We start from the raw sequence: 8,786 nt of genomic DNA, 5'->3' as shown, positions 1-8,786 counted from the left end.
AATTTCATCATGATACTCTTACCCATTATTTCCTAATCGTTTCGTTTAATTGCTTTTAATCGTCTTTTATATCATGTTCGTAATAATGATAATAATAGTAATCAAAATAATTAGGTGTTACAAATATTTGTTTTAATTACACTAATATTAATAATGATAGTTACTATAACATTATTAACGATAATACTAATAATTATCTTAATGATAATATAGTAATAATAATATTAACAATAACAATAACCATTTTTAAATAATGATATATATATTAATAATGATAATAATAATAATAATAATAATAATAATAATAATAATAATACCAATAATAATAATAATAATAATAATAATAATAATAATAATTGGATAATAATAATAATACTAATTATAACTTTAACGATAATAACGATAGTAATAATAAAATAATAATAATTTTTTTTAATGATAAATCCTTTTATTGATAAAGATAATAATAATAATAATAATAATAATAATAATAATAATAATAATAATAATAATAATAATAATAATAATAATAATAATAATAATAAGATAAAACTGGAACGACGATAATAACGACGATAATAATAATCATTTTTAATAATAATACAAAAATTCGATGGACTATAACTTCAAATCCGTTCATCGAAATCATTCGATATCTAAATGAAAAGTTCTTAATTTTTCGCTAGCTTTCCAACAACATGCATATCTTATACCTTATCTCAGTCGCATATATAACTAATTCAGGATTCAACATAACCTAACTAAAGGCATTATCAAAAGTACAAACATGCATAATCCTATATACTCGAGCACTAGTCAGGGATACACTATTAGTATGTAAAAGTTAAATTATGAGTACTCACGTATTAATATTGAGATTCAATATTGCAGGAAAGGTACGTAGACGCAACGGAGATGATAAATACTATATTGACCTCGCGAGCATACCCATGAACCATACCCAATCACCTTCATAGCTATAACCCATAATTTCCTTAATCCAATCCCACTCTAAAAAAAATTTCGAAATCACTCGGACAGTACTCTGACGTAATATTTATGTATACTAATAATATCTTGAAATAATATGGAGTAAATATATATATGTAAATCGATTGAGAGAGTTTAGAGAAAAATATTTTCAAGTTTCTATGAAATAATGAAACCTATTGAATTCTATTTATAATAGATTTTTGAATTATTAAAGTGAATTATTAAAGTATGAATTATTAAAGTGAATTATTAAAGTATGAATTATTAAAGTGAATTATTAAAGTATGAATTATTAAAGTGAATTATTAAAGTATGAATTATTAAAGTATGAATTATTAAAGTGAATTATTAAAGTTAAAGTTAAAGTAAAGTAAAAATAAAGTAAAGGTAAAGTTTAAGTATAGTAAAAGTATAAAACTACATAATACGTATAATACGCGTATAAATATATATAATATTAATTTAAATCATTATATATATTTAATAAAATAAAATATAAATATCGTTATCTTTATCATACTAGTTAAGTAATGAGTTGTCAAAAGTGGTTCTAGATATTTATAAAAGTTATATACGTTTTAATAATAAAGTTCTTTTTAAACTGAAAACGTTTTTGTACGTTTGAAACTAAATAGATCAATCGAGTCTTTATGAGATTCAATCTTCCACTATCCTTTGTCTAGTTCTCAATGATTAACAATTTGTTCTTATTTATAAATCACTTTACCATTTTCTGAATATTGTTAAAATAGAAAGATTTCTCAAATCAACGTGGGCTTTTCAACAGAGACTTGTAATCATAATTGAATATATCTGATAATTCAATCATTTAATCTTATCTTCTAATTCCATTGATAAACATTTTGAAACAGATACAATCATATAAAGTATTTAATCTAATATTTTGTTTACGTTTCAAGTTATAATATATATATACACATATACATATATAATCATATTCATTTAATGGTTCGTGAATCGTTGGAACTTGGTCGAGGTCGAATGAATGTATGAACATAGTTTAAAATTCTTGAAATTTAACTTAACAAATATTGCTTATCGTGTCGGAAACATATAAAGATTAAAGTTTAAATTTGGTTGGAAATTTCCGGGTTGTCACATTATTGGTGGCCTAATTTAAAGACAGATGTTTTTGAGTACGAGCGATGAACATAAAAATTCGCATGAATCTCAACTCACAAATCAAAGAGGCTCAACGAGAAGCTCTTACTAAAGAAAACATAGGAAATGAAATAATGAAGAAGTATGGGAAACAACTCGTTATACGGGAAGACGGAATTTGATATTTTGCAAACCGTATTTGGGTACCAAAGTTGGGTGGATTAAGGAAGTTAATATTGAACGAGGCACATAAGACAAGATACTCGATACATCCTGGAGATGGAAAGATGTATCAAGATCTTAAGACGCATTATTGGTGGCCTAATTTAAAGACAGATGTTGCAACATATGTTGGGGAATGTTTAACTTGTTCCAAAGTCAAAGCAGAACACCAGAAGCCGTCAGGGTTACTTCAACAACTAGAAATCCCAGAATGGAAATGGGATGGTATTACCATGGATTTCATCACAAAGTTACCTAAGACTGCCTGGGGTTATGACACCATTTGGGTAATAGTTGATCGTCTCACCAAATCTGCACATTTATTGTCTATAAAGAAAACAGATAGAATGGAGAAACTATTACGATTATACATAAAGGAAATTGTTTCAAGGCATGGAATACCTATTTCCATTATATCCGATCGTGATAGTAGATTTACATAAAAGTTTTGGCAATCACTACAGGAGGCCCTGGGAACTTGTTTGGATATGAGCACCGCATATCATCCATAAACTGATGGGCAGAGTGAAAGAATAATTCAGACTCTTGAATACATGCTCAGGGCATATGTGATCGATTTTGGAAATGGATGGGATAAGTATCTACCATTAGCAGAATTCTCGTATAATAACAGTTATCATGCGAGCATTAAAGCTGCACCATTTGAAGCACTGTATGGAAGGAAGTGTAGATCCCCTATCTATTGGAATGAAGTAGGAGATCGACAATTAACTGGTCCCGAGATCATACACCAAACGACTGAAAAGATAGTACAAATCAAGGAGAGATTGAAAAGAGCCCGTAGTCGCCAAAAGAGCTACGCGGATGTCCGAAGGAAACCATTAGAGTTTCAGATCGGTGACATGGTTATGCTAAAGGTGTCACCTTGGAAAGGTGTAATACGTTTTGGAAAAAGGGGTAAACTGAACCCAAGGTATGTAGGCCCGTTCAAGATCATCGAACGCATCGGACCGGTAGCCTATCGACTCGAGTTACCACAACAACTCGCCGTAGTACATAATTCATTTCACGTCTCAAACCTCAAGAAATGTCTTGCAAAGGAAGATCTCACCATTCCTCTTGAAGAAATCCAAGTCGATGAGAAACTACAATTCATAGAAGAACCAGTCGAAATCATGGACCGTGAAGTTAAACGGCTCAAGCAGAGCAACATACCAATCGTTAAGGTTCGTTGGAATGCTCGAAGAGGTCCCGAGTTTACTTGGGAACGAGAGGATCAGATGAAACAAAAGTACCCACATTTGTTTCCCGAGAACGCAAAATAGGTACAACTTTAAAATTTCGGGACGAAATTTATTTAACGGGTAGGTACTGTAACGACCCGGATTTTTCCGATCGTTTTACACTTATAAGATTAATATTTATATAAATTAAACCTTACCAACATGATAAGCAATCTAAATTGTTGAGACTTATGTTTTTGAAAAGAGTTTTACACAACGTTTGACCGTCCAATTTGACCGATGATATCACGAACTATATAACATACGATAATTATACGTTTGTGTATATATATGTATTTTTATATATTTAACATGATCTAAGAATGTTTTAACATCTCATTGTGTACTAATAACAATGAGTTATAAGTATATTTTGAGACTACTAACTTAAGTTTTCAAAACGATAACTATATGTGACGTTCTTCGACTTAAATACTTAAAACTTATAATGCTTATACATGTATCGTATAGATATGTATTTTATAACTTTTAAAGGATTTATATACATAAAACAATATAAGTATATTTACAAAAGATAGCTATATTTGAATCCTCATTCCGTTTTCTCAAGATTTTTATACGTATATCTAGGGTATATGTACCCGTATCATACCCAGCTTCTATACGTATTTACTATTGGTATATACACATCACAATCACTTTATTAGTAGCCATGAGTCAGCCAATTTTGGATCTTAGCATGCATGATTAATCAATTTGGCATATTACAAGACTATTGCACAATATTACAAATTTATACATCTTTTCACCACCATTTATACTCCATTCCATTTTCATTTTTACTACACATTTTCTCTAACCAAAAACACACTCTTAGGAACCTTAAGTGTTCTTCACAATCTCAATAAATAACCATGAAGATCTAGCTTCAAAAACAACCCTTAATCATCATAAGAAAATCCATTCAAGAACACTTCAAAAATCCTTCCAAGTAAACAAGTTTACTTCCAACCTTTCAATCCAACTCAACCACTCTTTTGATTCTAGGATTTTTCTCATCTCTTACAGTAACTTTGTCCAAGTAACTTGAGGTAGTAACCTTATTTATAATCTTATTCAATTCATATTCATATAGCTATCTTATTTTGTGGTATAAAATGTTAACAACAAGAACATAGTTTGTATGATTTCAAACTTGTTCGCAAACTAAATAGATCCTTCTAACTTGACTTTTAAAACACTTCAAGATCTGTAATATATCATAATGATATGCTAACTTAACAAGATATAACTTGGTTTTACAAAGAACACCTTAAAAACTGAATCTACGTCGTCAGAGTGCAACCGGGGGCTGTTTTGGGTTGGATAATTAAAAACCATCTTAAGCTTTGAATTGGAAGTTCATATTCTGGAAAAATGATATTTCTTATGAATATGTTAACACATAAAAATTTCATGGTTTAACTCAAAGTGTAAGTATTTTTAGAAAAATGATCATTAAATGTTGTTTTTATGATGGAAAATGATCACTTTCATAAGTTTCACCAAAGTTTGACCTATAACCTATGATTTAGAATACAACCTAAGGTATTTTCAGTTCATATTATTAAAATTTGACTTGATCCAAGGAAGTGGCAAGTTGAACCAACAAAAACGGAGTTGTAATGAAGAAACTACGACTAAAACAAGATCGGGTATGCGAAGCTAGTTTAGCTACGAAAATATTTGGAGAAAAATTAAATTAATCATATATTTCTAATAATATGATATTTCATATATATTTACTTATGATTTGATTTTATATATTTCAGGACCACCCGTAAACAACACGAGAAGATTAATCATAAGACCTCATGATTGTACGCAACACGTCATTTGACAACACGGTACTTTATGTACGCAACACGTCATTTGACAACATGGTACCATGGGTCAAGATTAATTCTGATCAATACGAATACGATGGGGTCTTTATTTATTTTATTAAGCAACTAATTGTGGACCACTAACATCGGACTGCTAGCTACGGACTAAGAAAATATTAAAAGTATTAAAAGTATATATATATATATATATATATATATATATATATATATATATATATATATATATATATATATATATATATATATATATATATATATATATATATATATATAACGATTACTTAAAAAGAAAATATGTTGATATGTTATATATATGGTTAGGTTCGTGATATCTATCGGAGACCAAGTCGTGATAAATACCTTCAAGGCAAAAGTGAGTTTATAGTCCCACTTTTAAACTCTAAATATTTCGGGATGAGAATACATGCATTTTATGATTTGCGTTATGGACACAAGTGATTAAAAATATATATTCTACGTTGAGTTGTACCACTGGCATACTTCCCTGTAACTTGGTAACTATTATTTACATGAGGTATTGTAAACGCGAATCCTGTTGATAGATCTATCAGGCCTGACAACCCCAACCGGACTGGACGACCAGTATTCAACGGTTGTACAGTACTTCATTTCAGTGACTATACTTGGTACGGTGTAGTAAGATTTCATAATAAAGGGAATATGCGACGTTGATTAAATGTTAAGTATGGTTATCAAGTGCTCAACAACTTAGAATATTTTTATTAAAACGTTTATATATGAAATCTTGTGGTCTATATTTATAACGCTGTCGGCATTAAACCTATATCTCACCAACTTTATGTTGACGTTTTAAGCATGTTTATTCTCAGGTGATAACTAAAAGCTTCCGCTGCAACATGTTGAATTTAAGCAAGATCTTGAGTATGCATATTTGTGTCAAAAATAAAACTGCATATCGGAGGATTTGTAATGTAAAATATGTTGGAAGTCGTATTGTTATTATCACATGTAAAGTTTGTAAGTCTAAGATTATCGCTAAACGATAATCATTATTAAGTTGTTTAAACCTTGTATTTGTAATAAAAGCTATGGTTTGTATTGTAAAAACGAATGCAGTTTTTGAAAAATGTCGCATATAGAGGTCAATACCTCGCGATGAAATCATATGTTATTGTATTCGTCCTTATGGTTAAGGTCGGGTTTTGACATCAACCAATTTCCAAACTTTGTTGGATCTCATAGACTCCATCTCTTCTTCCATTGCTTTAAACCATTCATCCTTTGCAGGACAAGTGAGAACTTCATTTATATTTCTGGGTTCATCCACTTCTAGTTGAACCATAAAAGTATAACCATCTTCGATCTCATACCACAGTGGAGGTTTGCTTTGACGACTACTTCGTCGTGGTTAGTTATCCAATGAAACAGACTCTTGGTTTACCAAATTGCTCCCACTTGGATCAGAATTATGCTCGGTAGCAACGGGTTGAGATTCTTTGGAAACATGTTCTTGGTTTGCTATATTGCTCCCACTCGGATCAGAATTATCTTCATTCGCAATAGGTTGAGGAGTTATATCCAAAGAAACAAATTCTTCATCTTCACTCCTCAAATCTCTCCCACTCGAATGAGGTAATTCTGTAGTCTCAAATAAAGACCAATCTTTATCAAGATTCCCTTATTTTGGAAACTAGTTTTCCAAGAATGTAACATCTCGAGATTCAAATTCAGTTATGCTCCCACTTTCGTGTTCACCCAAAAACACATAACCTTTTGATTGTTCAGAGTATCTAATGAAAACACATTTCTTTCCTTTTGGACCTAATTTTCCATATTTAAGTGAGGAATCCAAAGTATACGCTGCACAACCCCAAGGTCTTAAAACATTCAAGTCGGGTTTTCGTCCCGTCCATAACTCATATGGTGCGGAAGTTACTAATTTTGAAGGCACACGATTAAGTACAAATGTGGCAGTTAACAAAGCATCACCCTAAAAGGTGATAGGTAAATTTGCTTGTGCCATCATTGACCTAACCATTTCAAGAAGCTTTCTATTTCGCCTTTTTGCAACACCATTTTGTTGCGGAGTCCTAGGAGTAGTTAATTGACGTTGCATAGCTTTAGCATCACATAGAGCTTTGAACGAATCAGATAGGTATTCACGTCCTCGATCGGTTCTTAATGCTTTAATCTTACGTTCTAATTAATTCTCAACAAAATTCATATAACTTTGAAAACAATCCAACGCTTCGGATTTGTGAGAGATCAAGTAGATGTAACCGAATCAAGAATAATCATCAATGAATGTGTTGAAATAATACGCTTCATGCCTTGCTCGAACATTCATAGGACCACATATATCCGAATGTATTAATTGCAATGGATAATCAGCACGAGTTCCTTTTCCAAATGGTTTTCTCGCAGTTTTTCCTGCCAGACAATGCTCATAAGTGGATAGTTCCACTTTATCAATATTAGCCAGTAAACCATCTCTAGCTAATCTATTCATTCTTTGTTGGCCGATATGACCAAGTCTAGCATGCCAATTGTTTACATCATTATCAAACTTATTAGAAGATGCAACTAAGGAAAAACATGGTTTATTATTAAGATAATCAACATCCATCACGATAAAACCATTAAGGACATAACCAAAACCATAAGAGTTTGTTCCCAAAGACAACTCAACAACATTATCACGAAAGTACGAATGAAAACCAAGTCTTAACAAAACCAAAACAGAAATCAAATTTCGAAGAATTTGAGGAGCAAATAAAACATCATGTAGGATTAGGGTTCGTCCTTCATGCATGATTAACTTGCATGACCCGATCCCTTCAACTGGAACTCTTGAGTTGTTTCCTACATAAATCCACATAGCTCCATGAGAAACTCGCCGAAATTCTACAAAGGTGTCTTTGTCCTTAGCTACATGGTCTGTTGCTCCTGATTCTACAATCCATAAAGGTTGAGATTCAGTTAAGAAAACAGAACTAGCAACACAAAGTTTGCTAACATAAGCATCGTAAGAATATACCTTTTAAGGCTCAGGACAATCATGAGCAAAATGCCCTTTGTTGCCACAATTGTAGCATTTCACCTTTGCAATGTTCACCTTCTTGGAGGGACGTGTTCCCTTGCCACGATGATTGGTGTTTGGCCTTTTGTTGGACTTATAAGTTTCTTTACCCTTATGGTGATGAAACTTGCGCTTATGCCCAAAAGCATTTTTAGAGCTTGTTGCCATATTCACCTCAGTGATTGACCTACCAGCCTCAATCCGATCTTCTTCTAGCTCTAAATGGCGCGCACAGTCCTCAAAAGTCTTGATGTTCTCATTATGTGTGAGATGCATTTTCATTTGCTCCCAACTTTG

Source organism: Rutidosis leptorrhynchoides, chromosome 3, assembly GCF_046630445.1.
Source record: "Rutidosis leptorrhynchoides isolate AG116_Rl617_1_P2 chromosome 3, CSIRO_AGI_Rlap_v1, whole genome shotgun sequence".
NCBI classification, from domain to species: domain Eukaryota; kingdom Viridiplantae; phylum Streptophyta; class Magnoliopsida; order Asterales; family Asteraceae; genus Rutidosis; species Rutidosis leptorrhynchoides.
Note: the sequence above shows the minus strand (reverse complement) of the source record.